This window comes from Microtus pennsylvanicus, chromosome 1 (assembly GCF_037038515.1).
Source record: "Microtus pennsylvanicus isolate mMicPen1 chromosome 1, mMicPen1.hap1, whole genome shotgun sequence".
NCBI classification, from domain to species: domain Eukaryota; kingdom Metazoa; phylum Chordata; class Mammalia; order Rodentia; family Cricetidae; genus Microtus; species Microtus pennsylvanicus.
The window spans coordinates 35,007,244-35,030,210 of record NC_134579.1 but is presented as its reverse complement, the minus strand read 5'-3'; the positions used below and the strand labels follow the sequence as shown (position 1 = coordinate 35,030,210).

Here is a 22,967-nt window from a genome sequence, read left to right as displayed (position 1 = left end):
TTTTTTAAGGAGTGACTGTGTGTAGGTCTACTTAGAAAAATTAACAAGAAAGTCTAATTCTGAGGAAGAAGCTCAGGGCAAGGCTGTTGGCGTCAAGTCCCGGAAAAGATCTTGGGAAGCACATCTTTCTCCCTCCTCCCCACCCCCAGCTTGACCCAGACAGTTCTTCCTTTATGAACGTTCCTCTCACCAGATGTTCCTTCTTTTGTGGGTTGTGGGCAGGTGCTCTGAATAAACAATGGGCTTCTCTGAGACTGGACTTTATAACATGAAGCCAGGTGTTCGGACAGGCTGGGGAGTCTCTTTTCAGCTGGACTCTCCTCCTTCTGTTCCTACTTGCTGATTATAGACAGTGGTCAGTAAAGGTTAGGTCAGTGCAGAGAACCCTAGGACTTCCATAGGCGGTCTCTGCTAACCTGAGCCTGACCTCGGCCTTAAACTCTGAGCTCAGAAACCTGACATCTGTTCACATCTGTTATGTTTGTCCATTTAACTGGGCATCAGATCCTATTTCTCCTGGGTTTTCTGGTCCTGAGAGCCACTCCTGGTTCCTGTGGTCTTAAATAGCTGCCTGGTATCTTCTGTCCCCAATACGTGAGTTGACTGAACAGGATGTGATCCTTCCTTGAATATGACAGAGCTAGTGTCCTTTTCCTGACTCTAAGTATCAGCTACCAGGAACTCACTGCATTGTCATTGCCCCACCCTGGGTTGCATGAACTGTGTGTGTGTGTGTGTGTGAATGTATGGATTTGGGGTGGGGTTGAGGGTGAGGAGGGTGGGGATGGGAGTTGGGGAGTGGCCTCCAGTACCCAGCTGGCTTTTCTCCTGATCCCTATTGCTTGTCTCTGCTCACTTCCCTGCCATCAGGGAAGCACAGGACTGGCAAGGGATCTTTCCACTTCTCCTGATCTCAGGCTTGGGGATTGTGCTCCATCAGCCTTTGTGACTGGCCTCCCGTGGGTTTGGACAACACTTCCCTTATCTTCTGGTAAGAGGGAATTATCTGAGCCCATGTCTGAAGCTGCAGAGTGAAAGGCTGGGTAAGATGGATGATAGAGGTTTTGGTAAAGTTACCTAATCTCCGTTTAAAGCCAGGATCATGAGATTAAGTGTCCTCAGACTGAATTTGAAATAACTGCTGACCAGCTGTCCTGCTAGTCATATGGCATGAATAGGTTAAAGCCTGGACTCTGGAAACCACAGTCCTTGGCTGCTAGTTATTAAGGTAGTTCATATTCCCCACTGCCCAACTAAGGGAGAGTGGGGGTGGTGATGTTCCAGACCAGATTCATGTGGTCTAGATGCTACGTTGACATATCAGATGAACCATGGCTCATTATAATTTCAATATAGAGATAAAAACACACCATCCCATGCTGAGAAAGATCTGAGGTTGTCACAGCCCTTATAACTCAGCCTGAATGAGTGGCCGTTCAGAGGGCACACTTGCTCTGGGAGAGAAGAAGGGTCCATTGGAATATAAGCTGACTGTGCCTATCATTGGCCATCTAGTCAAATTTCTAGGTGGTTCTCTGAACTAGTTAGCCATCTGTATGTTATACCGAGTAGGGAAAGAACCTGCAGACCCAGCTATAACAGAGTTTTTGATAAAATTATATAAAGTGAGGACATGGCTGCTTCAAGGTATAGCTGAGGGGAAGGTTCTTATTGTAGGCATGAGGAGTGAACAGTCAGAGGTACCTGGAAGAGTCCAGAGCAGGGACAGGAAGTAATAGACTGAACTGAGCTTTGAGAGAAGAGAGTAATGGGGGAGTAGAGTGAGAGAGGAAAAGAAGAGAAGAGAATAGGAGAGGAGAGGAAAGGAGGGGAGGGGAGGGAAGGGAAGGGAAGAGAAGGGAAGGGAGGATAAGAGAGAGGGGAGAACAAAAAGAGGAGGTCAAGAGGTGCTCATGGATGACAAGGCAGGGTTATAAAAGAAGAAGCTAGGGAAGGGAATCCCCTGAGCTGGAGAGGATTAGGGGCAGGGTTAGCAGAGCTGAGAGGAGCCACAGGAACTGAGTGAGCTTGGAGGTCAGATTGTGCTTTCCATTGCTAATAGGCATCACAGAGAGCCATTTGTTCCTAGTTTGCTTGTTTGTTTGTTTGTTTGTTTGTTTCTTTCTTTCTTTTTTTGTTTGTTTTCAGAGATAGGGTCTCTCTGTAGCTTTGGAGCCTGTCCTGGAACTAGCTCTTGCAGACCAGGCTGGTCTCGAACTCAAAGAGATCCACTAGCCTCTGCCTCCAGAGTCCTGGGATTAAAGGCTTAAAGGTATGCGCCATCACCGACCAAGGGTTCAGAATGCTATATAAAGCTATTCCTTTGGTAAAGATATCATCCAGACTTTTTATATCTGATTTTGAACATCATCCCACATCCTCAGTGAGAGCTAGAAGTCATTTGGGACCAAACAGGGCTAAAAATGTAGTTGATCACTTCCTCATTACCTATGTACTCATGGAGACAGAGGAACTTGGGCACATTAATTCAACCTGTACCATAGGTCTCTCCATTGACACCACAGAGGCTGATATTATTATTTCTCTGGGTGCACATGAGGACGATATGGTCACACCTTTCCTTGTGATACCAGCGTTAATGATTATTGCAGCATTGCCTCTCATTTTCTAAGTTCTCTGCTGAGTTTTGCTTGGTTATGGAAAAAAATAAAAACCTTCTCAAATTATGAAATAACTTGGTCTTAAGAATAATTGCCAGTTAGTATAAGATATATATTTGGGGCTCAGTAGACTGGCAGAATAGAGGACAGACTTTGGGGCACAGTGGCGAGTGTGCTGACTCAGGTTTGGGTTCTCTTCCATGTAGCTTGTTCTCTCTGTCTAAACTCCCTTCCCAGTGTCACTGTTCAAGGCTGTCTGTTCTCTCTCTTGCAAGACCTCATTTCTCTGTTCCCTGTGGGTGTTTTAATTGCCATGTGTTAGCTATGCAAGTTCCCTGTTAATCTCCTGGGTCTCTAGTAATTTTCTATGTCCGTTGTGTTTTGCTTACTAAATATTCCCCATTTCTCTGGGGAGCAGGACATTTATCAGGCTCCCCTTTGATCCACTTCTGGGAGTTCCTTCTTCTAGATTAGCCAGGCTGTCATTCTTGTTTAACACAGGCAGGATCACCTGGTTAGCTGCCTCTGTAGATTACAAGTTAGGTTGACCATTCGGTACTAACTCCCTTTTATATGTGTTTTATTCAAATTCTTCTCAGAGCTTCAATGGAACCCTCCATGTATATCACAATCTACTTCTTTGTTGTCCCATGTTATAAAAAATGGGGAGAGGGACCAGGCAATGTGAATAATCATGATGGCAGATTGCTATTAATGTTATTCTTACCAAAACAGGTTTTCAAGGCCACTCAGGTTAGGAAGGAATCAAATTTATACTCCTTGAAGTTGCAAACTATTTCAGGCTGTAGAAAAGTCAGAGAGTTGCATACAAGCTATGTGTGAGCATGTTCCTGTCACATTGGTGGCACCTGCTGTGACTTATAAGGTGAAATAGTAAAAAGTGAGTTGGTCATAAAGTGTCGCCTTTCATTTCTCTCCCCGCCTTTTACCCTTTCTCCCTGCTCTGGATCCTTCCTCCATCCTTCCTGTGTGCGTGTTCATATCTCTACGTGTGAGTCTGAATCTCACATCACTATCATAATGCTTTTGAAATTTGCTGGTATGAAGCTGTAGTGCTATTTTCTGCATTTTCATCACTATTGCTAGATATCTAGATGTTTTGCATTTTTATATAAAACAGAGTGGTAGGCATTCCTGATCTGTCTCCTCTTGCACAACTGTGTGATTTCCTGTAGATTAAGGATCTATCCATATGAGTGTAATTGACTTCCAGGGCTGTTCTAGATTGGTCTCAATCTGTCCTAGATCCTGAAGGATGCTACTTGAGAGGGTAGGGGCTTCACTAAATCACACTCCCACCAGCCATATGGTTCACCACAGCTTGGCCAAGACTTAGACTCTCTGGACCTTTGCATTTGTATTAATAGAAAAAGTAGTCTTATTGCTTTAGTATTCTTTTACCTAAAGCAGGTTGTGGTGCACACCGTTAATCCCAGCACTCAAGAGTCAGAGGATGGAAGATCTCTGCGAGTTCAAGGCCAGTCTGGTCTGCAGAGCAAGTTCTAGGACAGCCAGGGCTACACAGAGAAACCATGTCTCAAAAAAAGAGAGGAAGAGGACAAAAATATACATTACCTGATTCTAGCATAGCCGGCAGTGTTTTCATTAATATATAAGTCTTAGCCTCTGATTTGTCTGTCTCTTGTTTATAAATCTGCCATCATCATCTATTGATTGATCTATCCATCTTTTAACTCTCTTTGTATTTATTATCTCTCCACCACCTATTAGTCTTCTATCTTCTATGTATCAAGCACTTGTCCATTTTCTATTCATGATATATATATATTGTTTATCTATCATCTAATATCAATCTGGTGAATCTATCAATCATCTTGTAATCTATCATCTACCCATCTCTATTACTTATCAGTAGTCTATCATGTATGTTTTCATCAATCTATCTTCTATTTATAATCCATATAATTTACCTAACTTCTATTGTGTATCTTTTTGGTATATCTATTATCTGTTTGTCATCTATCTTTGATTTAAAATCACATATTTTTTTCTCTTTCACCTACCCATATTTCTATTTATAATCTACTATCTATCCCTATCTATCTATTTATTCATCTATTTGTCTTATCTATCTATCTATCTATCTATCTATCTATCTATCTATCTATCTATCATCATCATCATCATCTATCATCAATCATGTGTATCTGTCTCTTTGTCACTGTGACCAAATACTTGACATGACAGAAGTAACTTGAGAGGGAAGATTGCCCTGGGATCACAAGGGAGAAGGTACAGTCCATTACAGCAGGGACAGCATAGAGTCAGGACCAGCTCCTGTCTCTGGCAGCAGGAAGATGAGGTGATAGTCAAACCACACCAACCAGGCAACATAAAGCTTAGGTGAGAAGGAAACCAGGCTACAATTCTTAAATGTCTGCCCCCCACTTTATCCAGTTATGTTTCTACATCAAAGAGCCCATTGCCTCCTCAAGACCTGGCCAGAAATTGAGGACCAATAATTTATTAACATGGGGGACATTTACCTGTCATATTAAGGAAGTCTGTCTACCTGCCTACCCCTTGGCATTGCTCTTCTGTGAGGGATCTGTTTGTACCTTCTGCTCACTTTTCATTTTGATGCCTTTTTCTTAGTGGTTGCATAGGCTTGTTAGAGCCTTCATTTACCTGTGAACACTATTCCCTTTGAGCCCCAATTTTCACTGTGATGTCTGCTATATAGACATCTTAGTCCAGGTGACCTAGAGTAGAAACTTGTAGAGACCAAGTAAGTCTTAGGTCAAAGTCCCTGAGTGGCTGGCTCCTACTGAGGTCTCTCTTCTGGTTGCAGACTTCCATTTTCTGTCATTTGAAGGGCCTGGCATTTCTCTGACTTTCTCTTCTAATAAGTCAATTGAATTATGGCCCCACCCTGGAGCCTCATCATCTAACCATAACAGCTTGAAGGCTCTGCCATACTGGGGTCAGAACTCCGCTATGACTGTTAGGGGAGGCACCATTTAGTTCATGACATTGGTCTCTTTGCCTGTATCTCACCAATACATTCCTGACTTATGACTGAATGGCAGGATTCGCAGGCAGCAGGTTTCCCTCTGTTTTCTTTGTAATGTGCTGGTCAGTTTTTGTCCTCTATGTGAATTTCACTTTCACTTGTCAAGTTGAGTTAAAACTGTTGTCAGTTTTCAGAATCACTGTTCTTTCATCATGTAATTTGCTGACTCCAAATCAAATACAACTTATTTATTCATTTTAATAATTATTATTATTATCATTATTATTATTACAGGTTCATATTTTTCAGACAGTGTCTTGCTCTATAGCTGAGTCTGGCCTCAGATCCTTGATTCTTCTGTCTCAGTTTCCTTAGTGCTGGGATTACAAGCATGCACCACAAACCTGGCTCAATATGCTTAATTTCCAGACTGTATGCATTTTAACAGTGCTCTTGCTGATATCATTCTGGCCTGGGATCACACCCAGAACCTCATGCTGCACTTGGTTTTCATCTCTGCTTCCCACACTCACTCTGTAATATTGGGAAGGGCCGTGACAATGGTTTCATAGGATATCATTCAGTGTGAACTTGCCTGACATTTCTTCTCATTAGAATGAAGTTAGGAATTCTTAATAATAGTGTAAAGGAGCTGAGAAGTGGTGTTGCATGTCTTTAATCCCAGCACTTGGGAGATAAGAACAGGTGGATCTCTGAATTTGACACTAGCTTGGTCTACAGAGTGAGTTCCAGGACACTCAAGGCTACCCAGTGAAACCATTAAAAAATAAAAAACAAGGGGGAAAAACACTGGGAAAAAAAAGAAAAATAATCTGTAAAGGAGTAATAACCTTACCTATATTCTTAATAGTTCTAATGTTCATATGTAGATGTCATTATATTTAAAAAGTAAGTTTTAGTATGTTTTGTTTGTGTGTGTATGTGTCTTTGTGAATGAATGCCATGTGTGCACACGACCATGTGGGCCAGAAGAGGGCATTGGATCCCTTAGAGTAGGAATAGCAGGAAATTGTGAACTGCCCAAATGGCAACTGGGAACTGAACTGCAGTCCTCTGAAAGAGCAGGAAGTGCTCCCAACCACTGGGGCATCTCTCCAGCTCCTGTCTTCAGTGTTTTAATGCAATTAATTATATTAGATGGTTTGATTATGAATACATAGAAAGGATACAGCTTGTCTTAGGGTTTTATTGCTTTGAATAGACACTATGACCATGGCAACTCTTATAAAGGAAAACATTAAATAGATGTTGGCTTGCATTTTCAGAGGTTTAGTTTATTATCATCATGGTGAGAAGCATGGCAGTATGCAGGTAGACATGGTGCTGGAGAAGGAGCTGAGAGTTCAACATCTTGATCTGCAGGCAGCAGGTGACTGTATATCACACTGGGCATAACTTGAGCATATAAGACCACAAAGCCCTCCTCTACAGTGACACACTTCCTTTAAGAATGTCACACATATTCTACCAAGGCTACACCTCCTAATAGTGCCACTCCCTATGAACCAAGCATTCAAACACATGAGTCTATGGAGCCATAACTATTCAAACCACTACACTCTACCTCCCAAAATACTTGGATTATTGGTATGTGTAATCATACCTGGCCATTCTGTGTTCAGTTTTGCTGGGACCTTCAAGGCTATTCTGATCCCCAGCAAGGACAAAGGTAGCTGAAATGGGTCATGATAATTTCCCCAAAAAGTGACCACCAAGAGCCCTAGGTAGTAGAGAGGCCAAGACTCATTTTATAGCTAGCCTGTTACTACAGATTCACCCAGTTCATTGGATACCCATTGTGCTCCTCTTTTTTATTTTTATTTTTTATGGAAAGCATCATATTCATCAATTCATCAGTATCAGCTGGAATGGATGCATTGCTGTACTTCCAGAGTGCAACCAGGTTAGCTTCAGCTCCATCTCATCCTCTTACCCATGTTCTTGAATCAGTTCTGTTTTTTATTCTCTCTTGTTTTTTTTCTGTCTGTTCAATGCTGCTGTCTAGTCTCTCCCCAGCTCTAGCTTGTATGATGTGGTGAGCAGGCCTGCTTTTCGTCTCACCCAGCTCCTGCATGGCTAGCTTTACACCCAAAATAACAACACACACATTGTATTCATTTAAACACTGCCTGGCCCATTAGCTCTAGCCTCTTACTGGCTAACTCTCACATCTTGATTAACCCATTTCTATTAATGTGTGTAGCACCACGAGGTGGTGGCTTACCGGGAAGATTCTAACCTGCATCCATCTCTGAGAGGAAAGCTATGGTGTCTGACCCATTTCCCTTCTTCTCAGCATTCTGTTCTGTCTACTCCACCCACCTATGTTCTGACCTATCAGGCCAAGCAGTTTTCTTTATTAATTAACCAATGAAAGCAACAGATAGATAAAGACCCTCCTACATCATTTCCCCTTTTTCTGCTTAAACAAATAGGAAGGCTTTAACTTTAGCATAGCAAAATTACATATAACAAAACAGTTATAAAGCAAGAATTAGAGTTACAATATTTATATCTATTTTATCTTTTATAATAACAAAAAACTATAACTATAACTAACTATTCTTCAACTCCATCAAAGACTCCAGAAGGATATAATATTACTTAAATAAACAAGAAATAAGCAACTTCCAAACTCTAGAAATGACAGAGACATCTCGCTGCCTGGACAGTCATTCAAAGTTCTTTTGTACTGTTGGAGCATCCATCTTCAGCCTACAGGCCCATAGTATCCAGTAGACATTTCCATGAAGCAGGAAAATTTCAAAGACAGTTCAGACACTTTCTTTTGTGTCCTGCAGAATGTCTCGCATACTCTTTCATGAGTCAGGAACCCCAAAGGATCATCTCACATTTAGTCCTCTTCTCTGAGGGTTCTGTGTCCAGTTTATGCAATAGTCCAGGCAAGAGCAGTTTCTTGCCCAAACGGCTAAACAACTCCATAAGAAGCCTCTTCGATGCCCATCCTCCTCTTGCAGTAGCTGGTGCTGCCAGGAGCAGACATGTCTCATTATCATGAAAATCCCTAAGTTATTAAAACATTTAAAATGCCATGAAGTCTTTGAAAGATATGAAGAATGCCTATTTAACTGAAATATATCTCTACATGTCTAGAAAATCTAACATGACTACAAGCTTGGCTATTATTGATGATTATTCATTAACAACCTATATTTCCTGATTATACATTACATTTTTAAAATAAACTACATAATCACAATACCTTAGTCAAGGTCAGAAATACATATACATATAACAAAATTGACCTTAAATTTATACCAATAGAGTAAAATTTTTACCAATGTAAATTATTCATATCTATATCATTTCCCCCTTTAAGTGTAAAAGAACATTTATAAACAACATTTGGGAATATGGATGTAGTTATTTCTTTCCAAACTGCTTTATGCTGAATGGGGGTCCTGTTATTTAGGTCTTTCGTGGTATAACCTGTGTGCCAAGTTCATCTCAGTCGGCAGTTGAGTGAGGTAATTTTTTGAGGGTGTTCACTACAACCTTTCAGGAGGGCGTGGTCTATCATACTATGTTGGGATAGAAGCAATCCACAGGGTCTCATCCTCTATGAAAACAAAAGAAAAACTTTTTCAAAGCACCATAGCCTTAGATCCAAATTCTGAAGTCAAGGTATTTTCAAAATAGCTATCATGGATTAGTTCAGCAGCATTTATAAACAAATATCTTTTAGCGGCTGTTGCTCTTTCCTCAGCATTCAAACAATTCAAAGAGAGCATAATAACATACAGCATCAAGATTCTCTGTGTATTTTCCATCTTTGTGCAGCTTTGTTTTAATCTCTATTTCTTTTATTTTTACCTTTACTTTTTGAGACAGGTTCATTGTGTATCTTTGTCCTGGAATAACTCTGTAGACCAGGCTGTCCTTGAACTCTCAGAGATTGACCTGTCTCTGCCTCCCAGGCATTGGGTTTAAAGGTGTGTCCTGCCACACCTTGAAGACTCAGAGGTCAATCTACTTCTGCCCCTTGAAGTCTCAGAGGTCAATCTACCTCTGCCTCCCAAGTGTTGGGATTAAAGGTGTGTACTACCACACCCATCTATTCTTTTTTTTAACTTTAAGAACTTTAACCTTTAGCCTACATATATTTTTAACACACTATAAAACATTTAGAAGGTTTTTTGTCTTTGAATTTCTCTTTACTGTACATCTGTCTTTCTCTGCCTACAAGAGTCTTTAATTTGCTAAGCAGTATGGAGAGGATTAAAGTCATGGCTTTGACAGCTAGATCCAGCCCATTTCTTAGCTTTCCAGCCTCATGGCAGAGGTACTGGCTCTAGCCACTTTTATTGCCACAACTCTGAGGCTTTTCAAGGTCCCTGCTAGCAAGCAAGCTGCAGCATTCTGCTTACAGACCACACTCAGTCAGACTGCCTGCCTGAGTCAGAGTTTGCCCTGGCATGATGGCCCAGAAAGCTGGCATTTTAAAATGGTGCAGCTTTTTTCCTGCTATAGCTGAAAACAGAAAAACATACGTTCAGCTTTTTATCAACACTGTTTAAGTGTTTCATGGCAGGACCTCTTAAAAGAGCTGCAGGATTTGCAGCTAAAGCTGAGTCAGGAAGACTCTCTGAGATGAGATCATCTCCCTTAGATCTTATATTTAATGCCTATGTTCCCTTTTCTCTAACCTGGGGATTATTAGTGATACTTTCATTTTCAGTGCTTCATCTTTCCTTTTGCTGAAAAGGCACATGTAAAAATCTGATACTTCCATTGTCCCTCCTCAGATCTCCCATGTGACGGAATTTGCCTAGAGCTGTGTCTCTTTGGGTGCTATTTTTGGCCTCTCTAAAAGTTTGTGGATTTGCTTTTTGAGACAGGGTCTGGAGCTCACTCCAGAGCAGGTCTTTTGAACTCATAGTGATCCTCCTGCTCCAGTCTCCTAAGTGTGTGGTTTCATGTATGAATCACAATGCCTGACTTGAACTTGGTTTTTATTTCAGTGTGAACAGCAGAGAAACACAAGTTCCATGCTCTACTACACATTAAGAGTAACAGTAGTTGCTGAAATGATCTGACATAAAGATAGGTCAAAGAGACATTCAGTGTCCCATTTGTGTGTGTATGTACTCAGAAGTAAGATGTCAGTCATGGGTGTAGTTCTTTAGAAGATGTCCATAATATTTTTTAATTGGCCTGGAAGTTGATGATTCATCTAGACTTGCTGAGCAGCAAACTGTAGGGATCCTCCTATCTCTACCCCTCCAGCACTGGAAGAACACGATAAGATCTCACTATGTAGTTAAGGCTGTTGGGAAATTGTGACTCTTCTGCTTTAGGCTCCTGAGCTGTTGGGATTTTAGGCATGTGCCACCAAGCTTGGCTTAATAATGGAAATTCCTAGGCTATGTATGGATTTACCTGTGAAAGCAATTTTAAATACACCTAAGAGATTGTACCTAAAATTCATACTTGATTTGTTGAGTAGTCTACTATTGCATATTTAGTTTTGAATTTGACATGACTTCAAATCCCTACCACTCTCTTCTTCCTTTCCCTTTCCTTTTTTCCTTCAGACAAAGTTTTGCTACCTAGTGAGGCTGATTTCAAACTCAAAATCTCCCTTCGCCAGTCTCCTGAATGTTGGGATCACCCCACCATGCCCGGTACTACTTTTCTTTGATTCTAAGTAATTGGAAGTTTTGATCTTTATGAAGTTTGCTGTTAATTGATGCCTTGTGACCAGGATAATAGGCTACTTCTTAAATTTGATGTGGTTGTATTGACATGTGGATGTTTACAATGACAGCAATACTAATTTAATAGGAAGGCAACTAGAATCTGGAATTCAGACTCACAAGTCACGATCTTAGTATATAATTAAGGGTGTGTGTGTGTGTGTGTGTGTGTGTGTGTGTGTGTTTACTTGTGGGTGGATGCATGTAGATAACAGAAGAGGATAATTTCCTCAATCCCTCTCCATTTTATTTTAGTGGGCTGAGGTCCTTAGACCTTAAGGATTTGGCCGCTGTTTCAGGAGACCAAAGATTGGCTTCCCAAAGACACATGGTGATTTACAATCATTTGTAACTTCATTCCCAGAGGATCCACTGCCCTCTAGCTAGTGAGGGATCCCCGGCCTCTGCCTCTCCTTTGTTGGGATTACAGGAGAGTCACTGTGCCTACCAAGTTTTAGAAATCTGAGCTCAGATGATCACACTTTTTTAGCAAGATTTTTATTCACTGAGCTACCTCCCTGGTTCCTCACTCAACAAGTTTTTAAACAGGTAAAATATATATTATCAATAAAATTTGTAGACAGAATTACTACTGTGGGTTTTCGTGGGAAAACAGTTTTAGCCTGTTCCATTACAGCCAATGTGAAAAGACAGACACCTCTTAAAACTTAGGAGGCCTCATTCTACCAAACAGGAAGAATTTCTAACAAGCATATCAATGTTTAACAATTTTAACAAGGTTGTAAAATGTGTTGTATGTTAGCTGTGAATCATTTTACAGTAAATCTGTAGATTTCCTGGCAAAGTCATCTTCACTGCAAGCCATGTGTTTGCAGTCAGACTTGGAGTTATGTGAATGTGAGAAGCTAAAATCAGATTCCACAAGTAACCCAGATGTTTCAGTGGGCAGCCCCAGGATCTTGAATTTTGTCTAAACTCTCTTTGACAAGTGGTTTCCTGTCATTTCCACATCTGAGAGCTAAAATGTGGCAGACACCAGCTTAAGAGTGGGATCCAGTTCTGAAAAGAGGTCCCTGCTGTCTTTAGACCTCAATGACCACCTCTCTTCTGGTAACATCTCTATATGCAGCATGCTCTCCTCAAAGAAATGAAGATCTAGGGCCTGAGTGATGGCTCAGCTGTTAATAACACTGGCTGCTCTTTCAGAGGACCCAGGTTTGATTCCCAGTATATACCCAGTGATTCACAATGATCTGGAACTCCAGACCCAGGGGCTCCCCCAACTTCTTCTGGCCTCTGTGGATACTACTCACATATGGCACACAGACATAATGCAGGAAAAACAGACATAAAATAAAGGTTGAAAAGAATGAAGGTCTAGTGAGGAAAGGAAAAAGCACACAGGGACAGTTTTATAATTTTTTTAAAAAATGCTGCAAGAACCCTGGTGGCAGTTGGCATCAGAAATGCTGTAGGCCCCAAATGGTGGTAGTGGGACGTGTGGTGGCAGACAATGGGCCCTGGGAGCAGCCAGTCCCAGGCAGAGATGGCTGCCAGTCCCAGAGTGGTGGCCTAAGCGATGGTAGCAGGCCATGTGGCAGCAGGCAGCAGGCCCTGAGAGCAGTCAATCCCAGGAAGAGATTGCTGCTGGTTCCTGAGCAATGGCTGGTCCCAGGCAGGGGGACACATGTCGGCGGGCAGAAGACAGAAACATGAATAGAAACAACATGCAGAGTGAGGTTGAATATTTATTCAAGGTGGTTATGGAGGAGGAAGAATAAAGGGGGAGAGAGAGAGAGAGCAGAAGAGAGACAGAAGGGGGAAGCAGAGAAGTGGGGAGAGAGGCAGAAGTTAAGCTGCCTCTCAGAGAAGAAGATGGAAAAGAGAGTGAGCTCAGGCAGGACGCTAAAAATCAGCCTGATTCAGCAGATGGGGAGGGAGTAGGCATGGCTTGTCTCTTAAAGGGACCAGGGACCAAAACCATAACAGACAGAAGGTGACATGATAGTTCTGTGGGTAGAATTTCACTGAAGACTGCTGTGGCCTGTCTCACTAAGAGGGCCTGAAAACAGCATGCTATGGAAATGTCCATCTCTACCAACTTTCCTGACCCAGGGATTGCCATTGGAATGCAGCTACCCTGCCTTGACATTAGAAGGCTGAGTAATGGACGGTTGTGGGCAGGGGAATGGTCACCTTGGTTCATCAGAGAATGAATGGAATAGACTGGCATTCCCACACACTGGACTCTACAAGGGTTTGCTCCAGCCAGATTTCCTGTGTTTAGGTCCCAATATATTGAGTGAATCATGAGAACAGAGATGACTCAACAGTCTTTGTCCCCACTGTGATAAAGCAGCCCCCAAATGAAGGAGAAAGGTCAGTTTAAAAGGGTGACTTCATGATACACTGTGACACTGACCTTCCTGGTTTCTGTTGAAACCAGTTCAAACTAGTTAAGAGGATATTACTATGGGGCACCTTGAGCAATCTTGAACTGTGATCTTCGCACAAATCGATGTAATCCACATAGTATCCATGTACAAATACAACTTAAAATATGATTATAGAATATTCTATTATAGTTTGTTTTCTTAGATAGTCTTAAGACATACTTAAGGACTTCATTTTAAGCTTTTCTGCAATCCTGTCTTCTTTTCTTCAACTCTAGAGACCAAACACTGGGCCGTGTGTGTGACAGGTAAGCACTACACGGCCAGGCTATTCCCTGTTGTACACAGTCATTGCATTCTTGTGCATGAATGAAGAACCTGGCAGTGGCCCTGAGTTTTCCATATTATGACACTAACCATGCTGTTTGCAGTGAGCAAAGCTTGTGATTCTAAATCAAACTTCAAAATGTTCAGGGTCTTTGCATTAAGGTGATAGCTACTCACATTTGTAATGTTCTTCTTAGTTTATAAATCCCTTTCTGCATATTTGCTTTATTCTGTAAATGCATTCTTGTAATCCAATATCATCTTTTTTACTTTAAGCTTGAAGATATGGAAGCTCAAAGTTTTAAGAAACTTGTTTAAAATCAAACAGTATGGGATATTTGGAGGAACCTCAGGCACTGGGAAAGGCTTTATAATCTTCTGTATGGGGTGACTACCTTGGGTTGTCATTATACCACTGTTTTTTCAGCTCTCTTGAGCCATAGTAAGTCCCTGCCACTAGCTGACTTGGTTCATACATAGTATCTTAGTTCGCCTTCTATTGCTGTGATAAACACTATGACCATCAGGAACTTGGGGAGAAAAGGGTGTTATTTTTAATCTTATACTTTGCCGTTTATCATCAGAGGAAACCTAGGTAGAAACTCAAGTAGAGCAAAATTCTGGAAGCAGGAACTGAAGCAGAGATCATTGGGAACTGCAGTATATGGCTTGTTCTCTGTGTGTTGCTTCATTTATTTTCTTATATAATACAGGACCATCTGGCTATGGGGTAGTACCATCCACAGTGGGTCACGCCCTCTCACATCAATCATCAATCAAGATAGTGCACCACCAAGGTTCCTTCTTCTTAGTTGACCTTGACTTGTGTCAAGCTGACAACAAAATAAAACAAACTATAACAACAACAACAAACTAGCCAACACACATAAGATCCTTCACACATCACTTACTTCTGCTATTCCTGTGATTGCTATTTTAGTTATTCAATTATATCTTCCTTTTAGTATCCTGTCACATTAAGGTGACCCCATGGTACAAACAAAGGCCATGATACAGTTTGGATAAAACTTGTATTCAGTTGTTTCTTTGTGAAGTAGAGGAAGGCTGGAGATGGAGGAGAGACAGAAAGAGATGTGCATGTTTCCGGGGTTGGACAGGAAGGAAGGGGTAGTCATGTGACCTTTTGTCAGCAGATGTGGGAAGCTGGGCAGTGGGTGGAATGGTTTAGGATATAACTCCACTCTGCTTATTTTCCTTTGCTCTTAGTTGACTTGGCTAGCTGTTGTCTTTGCTTAGTCTGCTCATACTTTTCTCCCTGTTCCTAATTCTCTTTGGGTGCTCACAGTTGCAGAAGATTGAGTGACATCTTTTGGCTTCTGTCAAGCCCAGAACTTGAATCCCATCAGAGAGCTTTCTGCTTCTCCTAGCCTTTATTTGTGAATGAGTAAGTAAATGTACCTGTATAAACACTCTCTCTCTCTCTCTCTCTCTCTCTCTCTCTCTCTCTCTCTCTCTCTCTCTATCTCTCTCTCTCCCCCCTTCCTTAAATGCTAATAAAATAATAAAGATTTATCTTGATTACTTTTTTATTGCTGTGAAGAGGTGCCATGATCAAAGCATTTACTTGAGTGAGTACATATACTTTCAAAGATGAATCCATGACCACCATGGTGGAGTGAACATGGCAGCAGGCAGGCAAGCATGGTAGGTACTGGAGCAGTAGCCGAGTATAAACAAAGAATGGGATTTCATTTCCTGACCACCCATACCCAAAAAAATCACACAGAAACTATATTAATTACAACACTGCTTGGCCAACAGCTCAGGAAAATTTATAGCTAGCTCTTATATCTTAAATGAATCCATTTCTATTCATCTGTGTATCACCACGAGGCTATGACTTACTGATAATGTTCTGGTGTCTTTCTTCTTTGGCAGCTACATGAAGTCTCCCTGACCTCACATTCTTCCTCTGTCTCTGCTTGTATTTCCCCCGTGCTGTATTCCACCCTGCTCTAGGACAAAGCAGCTTCTTTGTTAATCTACTGTAATAAAACATTCACAGAATAGAGAGGAGAATCCCATATCAACTCCTCTTTTTTGTCTAAATAAAAAGGAAGTTTTAAAATTTTAATAGCCAATACCTTACATCTTGCCCTCAAGTTGGAGGCAGAGAGAGAGATAGAAATAGATAGGGATGATGGATGGATAGACAGACAGATAGGTCAAGAGAAAGAGAGAGGGACACTAGGCCTGGGGTGGGCTTTTGAAACCTCAAAGCGTACCTCCAGTGACACACCTCCTAATCCTTCCCAAACAGTTCTACTAACTAGAGACTAGGCATTCAAACATATAAACCTATGGAAGCCAATCTTATTCAGATCACAAGTACTTCAGACACAACAATGTTAACAGATCAAACCATGTCCTAGAGAGGTGGAAGAAGGCTTGGAACCCAGCATCAGGTGGGAACTGCAGCCACACTGAGGGGACCATCTGGCAGAGGAGCTCCTTAGAGAATAAGCCTTTGGTCAGAAGTGGCCAGATGGGAATCCTGATGTCTGGTATTCTGACACCTGACCTGTAAGTTTGCTGTTGCTCACCACTGTCCAGACCTAAAGGACACTGATCAGTAGAAATCCTCCAGAGTGCAGTAGGTGGGGAGAGAAGTCATCTAACATGCAGACACATCTTGTGCAGTGTAAAACCCTTGCATAGAATCTTGTCATGAACTGACCACCATCTCCAAGTCCCCGTTTTGAAGCCACTGTATGAAGAATACTTGGGTTCCCTTTTGGTTCCCAGCTCATTTGTTGCTGTGTGTCCTCTGACTGTCCCCTGGTGACTGACTGTAGCTTTTCCTTCTTCCTTCCTCGAGTCCATGCTTGGCACAGACTCTTGTTAAAAGACTTAATAATCTTCAATAGAATTACTAAAGACAATCTCTTTGTACATGGTCTTTCCCCCAGGGAAGCAATATGTGAAGATCTTTTCTTCCTGAAGGACTGAAAAATACTAAAAGCTAAATGAGTTTTTTTTTTGAGTAAAAAGTGGGGGCATGAAGAAATATATAGTTGTCTACAAGAGGGTGATCTAGCTTTTCAGGATGTGTCAGAGCAGATTAACCATTGGGGTACAGCAGAGAAAGTGCTCCTTACCAGACTGGAGAAGGCTAGAGTAAGAGGCTGATTTCTTGTTGTTCTTGGGCACAGGGAACATTATGGCAGGCTGTGAACTTATTCTGCTGTAGGCATCAAAGAGTCATGTGCCAAGGGGGTGGCCATGTAGGTGAAGGGGAAGCAATGAGAAATTGTGGGTGAACAATGAGAATTGGAATGAGGAGGGTCTGGGGAGCTGTCTAAATAGCCTTGCCCTCAGAGCACCTAGAATGGAAACTCAAGGTGAATCCCTATATTACAGAAGGCTTCCATGACCAGAACCCAAGCTAACTCTAACTTTAACCAAGTCTCTTATTCCAGTCCTAATGTAAAAGACAACCCTAACTCAACCCTATCCAAACTGAAGACTAAGCCCAAATTTAAGCCTAACCCTAATCGTGAGCATGACACTAACCATATCCCTAGCTCTAATGCTAATGCTAATCCCATATCCAAATCCCACTCAAAACACTAATCCTTGACCTAGTTCATCTGTAACTGTAGCTCTGGCTCTAAGTTTAACCCCAGTCTTGACATAGCCTAAGGCTATCCCAGCCCTGGTCCTGGTTCTAAGCTTAGTTCAAGAGAAGGCACAGAGAGAAGAAGGGGGAGAAGGGGAAGAAGGGGAGATGGGGAGGAAACTATATTTGAAAGCCTAGTCTCAACCATAATCCTCACCCTAACTCATCCCTAAACATAGTGCTAGCCTTAATACCACCCCACCACTAGTCTCAACCCTAGTAGGAGTGAGCTCAAGCTTTTCCTACATCTCCCATCATCTTTTATGTCAGCTGACCACTTGGCATGCAAGATAAATTGGTACCAGTGTTCTGAAAAAGTGACTTCCACTCTGGAAAGTGGTTCAGTCAGCCTGCATTTTCCTGTCTATTGGTTGGAGACAGTACTAGATTTCCATCCTGCTGTGGTTCCCACAGCTGCCCTGAAGATGCAGAGCTTGCAGGAGGCTTACCATAGCCATACGTGAAGGAATGTGTCCCTGCAGTGTTAAACAATTTCCAAAGCTTGTTATGGTAGATCCTGTGTTGTGTGTCAAAGCATTTTTGTGTGGCTAAGGATAACTTCATCCCTAAGTAGGTTGCCTCTGGGACATTTCCTTCCAAAGGATGAGGAATTTGGGTTCCTCAAGTCTAACAGCTTGTTGGAGATCTCTGTGTTAGACAGAAGAACATGAGCTCTATGCCTACACCCTGGAGTTCAAGCCAATTCCTGTTCCCTTTTGGCACATGCTCCAAATCACTGCCCTTCTTCAGGCCACAGGCTGCAGCCAAGGTCTTGTGGTTTATAATCAGTGGAATGTCACTCCTCCCTTTTGAGTTGGCTGTTGCCAATAGAGTTGTTTTATAGGAATCAAGTTCTAGCTGGCCCTCTTCTCAAGTTCACTTGCTCTCCTTCCTCCAGCTTCTTCCTGGATGACCTTAACAGAAAACCTTTTCTCACTCAACTCCTTCTCTCAATTTTCAAAATTTATTTTACGTGTGTGTGTGTGTGTGTGTGTGTGTGTGTGTGTGTGTGAGAGAGAGAGAGAGAAAGAGAGAGAGAGAGAGAGAGAGAGAGAGAGAGAGAGAGAGAGAGAGAGAGAGCATGAGTGTGCATACAAGTTCTGTGTAAAAGAGCATGATAGCTGGAAAGAAAGAATTCCTCTGGAATGAATTACTATGTCTATACTAGGAACCAGACTAAGATCCTCTGCAGGAGCGTCAAGGACTCTGAATCACTGGGCCTTTTCTTTAACCTCCTCCCAGTCTTTTCATTTTTAAAAGATTTAATCTGAAGGCTGGTGTACTAATTAGATGATATAATGTTCATGGACTACAGCAAGAGATTAGTAAATGTAGCTCCCTCTCTCTCCTTGAACATGGCAAAAACACAAGGGATTTCTCTATACTCTCTTGAAGTGACTTGCATTATCTGGAAGGTGGAAGGACAATTCTGAGCCACAGAGACATTTCTGCATCATTTTAAATATCCAAATAGTTTTCCCATGAAGCAGGCTGTGCCGCACTAGCTCTCTCCACCAGAACAGCCATGAGCTAAGAAGATGATCAGTTCACAGCTCCCTTCTTTGTTAGATGATTGGCCCAAATTACTACATAGTCAGAAGAGACCATAGGGTCCAGCGGATCTAGGGCAGGATGACTGATGAGCACTGTACTCTGTAAGTCATGGAGGAAGGCTCCTTTAAGATGGTTAAGCCTACCTCTAACTGAGGAATCTATATCCCACACAGGAAAAGATATGGTACCTATTTGTTTAGAGTCTGATCCTCAGGCACCAAAGGCACAGATAATATTGTGTTTCCATGGTTCAGGTACATGACAAGGTCAATTTTCTTGACTGATACCATTGATTTTCTTTCCATTCTTGGGAATCCATTCTGGGGTTCTTATACAATATACATGGGCTGGATTCATGCTGAGGCAGGTCCTTCTTTTCTTCATGTCCTTCCTTCTTGATGATTTCTCAGCCATACACCAGAATGCACAAATATTGGATGGCTTTCTTGACACAAGCCATGTGACTATCTGGCATTGCTTTGGTTTGTGTCACAGCGTCTGCTCTATATGAGATGCATGTAGAATCTCTGTATTTTCACACGGTGTGAGGGGTGTTGATATGGATAAAGGGGCAGTGAACAATGATGCCTAGATGAGGTTCTGTTCAGAGTCTCTGCTGGTCAAAGGTAAACTGGGGAGATTGGACTTTTGACTTCTGAATAAAGGTGACTAGTTGCTGATCCCAGCTGATCTAGCCAAATTTCTTCCTGGGTGACAGCCTTTGAGAAATGCCATGAACCGAGTCAGGCAGTGGTCAAAGGGGGAGAAGAATAATAAGCACTCCATGTCTGCCTACACCTTTCATTGTTCAGCAGAGTCACCAAGGAAGAAATACTTCCCAGAAGTGTTTAGGGTTGAGTGCTGATCTGGCAGCTGGTGGAGACACATGGCCACATTTATTCTTCTTCCCTGGATTCTTGGAGCTAATCACTTATGAAAAATCAGCCATCAGTTCTCTTTTAAAAGTCCATTTTCAACAGAAAGAAGAGAAAAATTTGAGGTCAAGTGTAATTTCCCAGCAGGAGACCCCCTGCTAGGCCAGAAAAGTGCAACAGCCCTACCCCTATGGGATTGAGAGAGGTGCCCCATGACTGTTGGAGATGATCCCTGCTGTGGACTGGATCAGCATCCTCTGATTCATAGGCAGAGGCTTAGCTAGCCTCCAGAGCACTGGCCCAAAAGACATGGGGCCTTCGGGAGGTGAGCAGGTTTAGGTGAGATCAGCACTGTGAAGTCCTAGCAAAGGGAATAGTGCCCCCCATAAGAGTAGGAAGAGACAGCTGAGCATGTTGACAGATGCATTTAGCTGCAGCACCCTGGAGGCAGAGGCAGGTGGATCTCTGAGTTCAAGGCCAGTTTTGTCAAAGAATGAGTTCCAGGATAGTTAGGGTTGTGTAGAGAGACCCTGCCTTAAAAAAACAGAGTGGGAAGGAACATTAAAATTATCTCTGCTGCGCAAAGACACAGCAAGGTAGGGAGAGAGGGTCCTCCCTAGCAGCTGATTCCCTGCTTGGGGCCTTCAACTTCAGAGCTGTGGGATGATACATCTGTGAGTTTGGCTATTAGCATGTTTTTCCCACCATAGCTGGGCAATTGGAGAAGCCTCCTAAATGACCAGCTTCTTTGCTTTCTTGGTTCTGAGACTGGTCATGACAAGGCCATGTGGAACAGCCTCCCTAGATCTTCCCTCAGCTGCAGCTTTCCCTCAACGCACTGCACTGTTACCAACCAGTAACAGATGCCCCGCCTCTACTCATTGACTCCCGGGAGTAGAAACATCCCCATGTGAGACCTCACTGGCCTGGGCCCTACCCACTGGCTTTAGGTAAAACTTCTTGACGCAGCCAGTCATGGGAGGGCAGATGTGTGCTTGCACTGCTCTTTAAGAGAAAGTCATTGACCTTTGAGGGGCTGTGCTCTTTGTCCTAGAGACGAGGCTTGGAATGTAATCAAGAGCTTGGAACAAGGCTCTTATTCTTTAGACTCTCCAGTTATCCATGGAGAGGAAATTTCCATTTATAAGCAGGAAGGCTGGTGCCCACAAAGGCTCTTGAAAAGGTGTGGCACAAGGGGCAAAACCAAGCTGGCATCCCTGAGTACCCTATGTGGATGCTACTGCATTGTAGTTGGAAAAAGTCAGTTACCCTGTTTTCCATGTGATGAGGGATTCAGGACAGAGATGTGAAGCATGACACACCATGCTGGGATTGAGCTGGAATGAGAACAGCTTTCGTGTGTGTGTGTGTGTGTGTGTGTGTGTGTGTGTGTGTATGGAGACTGGAGGTCAACTTCAGGTGTCATTCTTCATTGCTGTCTGCACTTGTCTGGTGTTTGAATCAGACATGTATGCCACTGTGCCCAGCTTTCTTCTGAAGATAGAACTCAGGTCCTGTGCTTGCACAAGCTGAACCAGCCTTGTGAGCAGTCTTCTAATTCCAAGTTCCTGGTTCCCTCTATCCTAGTTGTATACTGGGATTCCTGTATCTGAGTCTGCTGCCTCAATGTCCATTCGTAATGGAAATCAAAAAGCCTTTCGCTTGCAATTGACTGACTGCATAAGTTATAAAATATTGCAAGAGCCATTGTGCAAACTCTCAGAGATCAAGGGTCCTGCCAGGCTCTAGTTTAACACCAACTGATGTGAGGTTTGGATTGGACTGAAAGAGCAAACCCAGTTTTCTTCCCGCAGCCTGTGTTGTGACACACAGAAACACGAACTGCATTGTGGGAGGAAAAATCAAATCTGTGGCCAAATAAATTTGGGTAGTTGTGGAGAAGATACCAAAATTTCTGAGATTTATTTCTAATTGTGATAAAGGTATTTGTAGAAGGAGCGGCAGGCTGCGTTCCTACCCAGCTCCCGCACGGCTAGCTTTACACCTGAAATAACAAGACACAAATTCTATTCTTTTAAACACTGCCTGGTCTGTTAGTTCTAGCCTCTTATTGGCTAATTCTCACATCTTGATAAACCCATTTCTAATAATCTGTGTAGCGCCATGAAGTGGTGGCTTACCGGGAAGGATCTTAACCTGCGTCCATCTTAGAGAGGAGAGCTATAGCATCTGCCTCACTGCCTTCTTCCTCCCAGCATTCAGTTCTGTTTACTCCGCCTACCTAATTTTCTGTCCTATCAAAAGGCCAATGAAAGTAACACATAGACAGATGACCCTCCTCCATCAGGTATTAGCATATATTGCATCATTTTTGTAGGTGTGATAAAACACTCTGCAAAAGTGACTGACGGAAAAAGGAGTTTATTTAAGCTGATGGTTCCAGGGGGATAAGAGCTCATTATGGGAGGCATGTCAGCAAGGATAAGTTCAGGAGTGGGAGAGCTTAGAGATCAACTCTTCAGACAGGAAGAAGAGAGAGAGAGAGAGAGAGAGAGAGAGAGAGAGAGAGAGAGAGCAGAGAGAGACAGAGAGAGACAGAGAGAGACAGAGAGAGACAGAGAGAGACAGAGAGAGACAGAGAGAGACAGAGAGAGACAGAGGTTGGAATAGGAGATAAATCCCCAATGCTTGTCCCCAGTGATGGAAGTTCTCCAACAAATCTCCACCTCCTGAATGTTTCATAGCCTCCCCAAATGTCATCACCAACTGGGGACCAAGTGTTCAAGATCATGAGCCTTTGGGGACATTTCTCATTCAAACCACATTACATAGTGTGTGCCTAGAACAAAAGGCACAGGTCTTAGCTATCTGGCCCAGCAAATCATAACATAAAATCATTTCC

General features: G+C 42.5%; 1 protein-coding gene across 5 annotated transcripts in view; it reads left to right on the top strand.

The window, feature by feature from the left end:
* The first annotated feature begins 826 nt into the window (after positions 1-826).
* LOC142843600 (beta-1,3-galactosyltransferase 5-like) overlaps positions 827-22,967 on the top strand; it is a 120,509-nt gene continuing 98,368 nt past the window's right edge. For 3 of the 5 annotated variants that reach the window (XR_012909666.1, XM_075961251.1, XM_075961219.1), the window contains exon 1: positions 827-991. The gene's annotated coding sequence lies outside the window, so the exon portion shown is untranslated. Of the gene's footprint in view, positions 992-15,341; positions 15,441-22,967 lie in introns of all 5 variants that reach the window. The other 2 variants (XM_075961240.1, XM_075961228.1) reach the window with 1 other exon arrangement.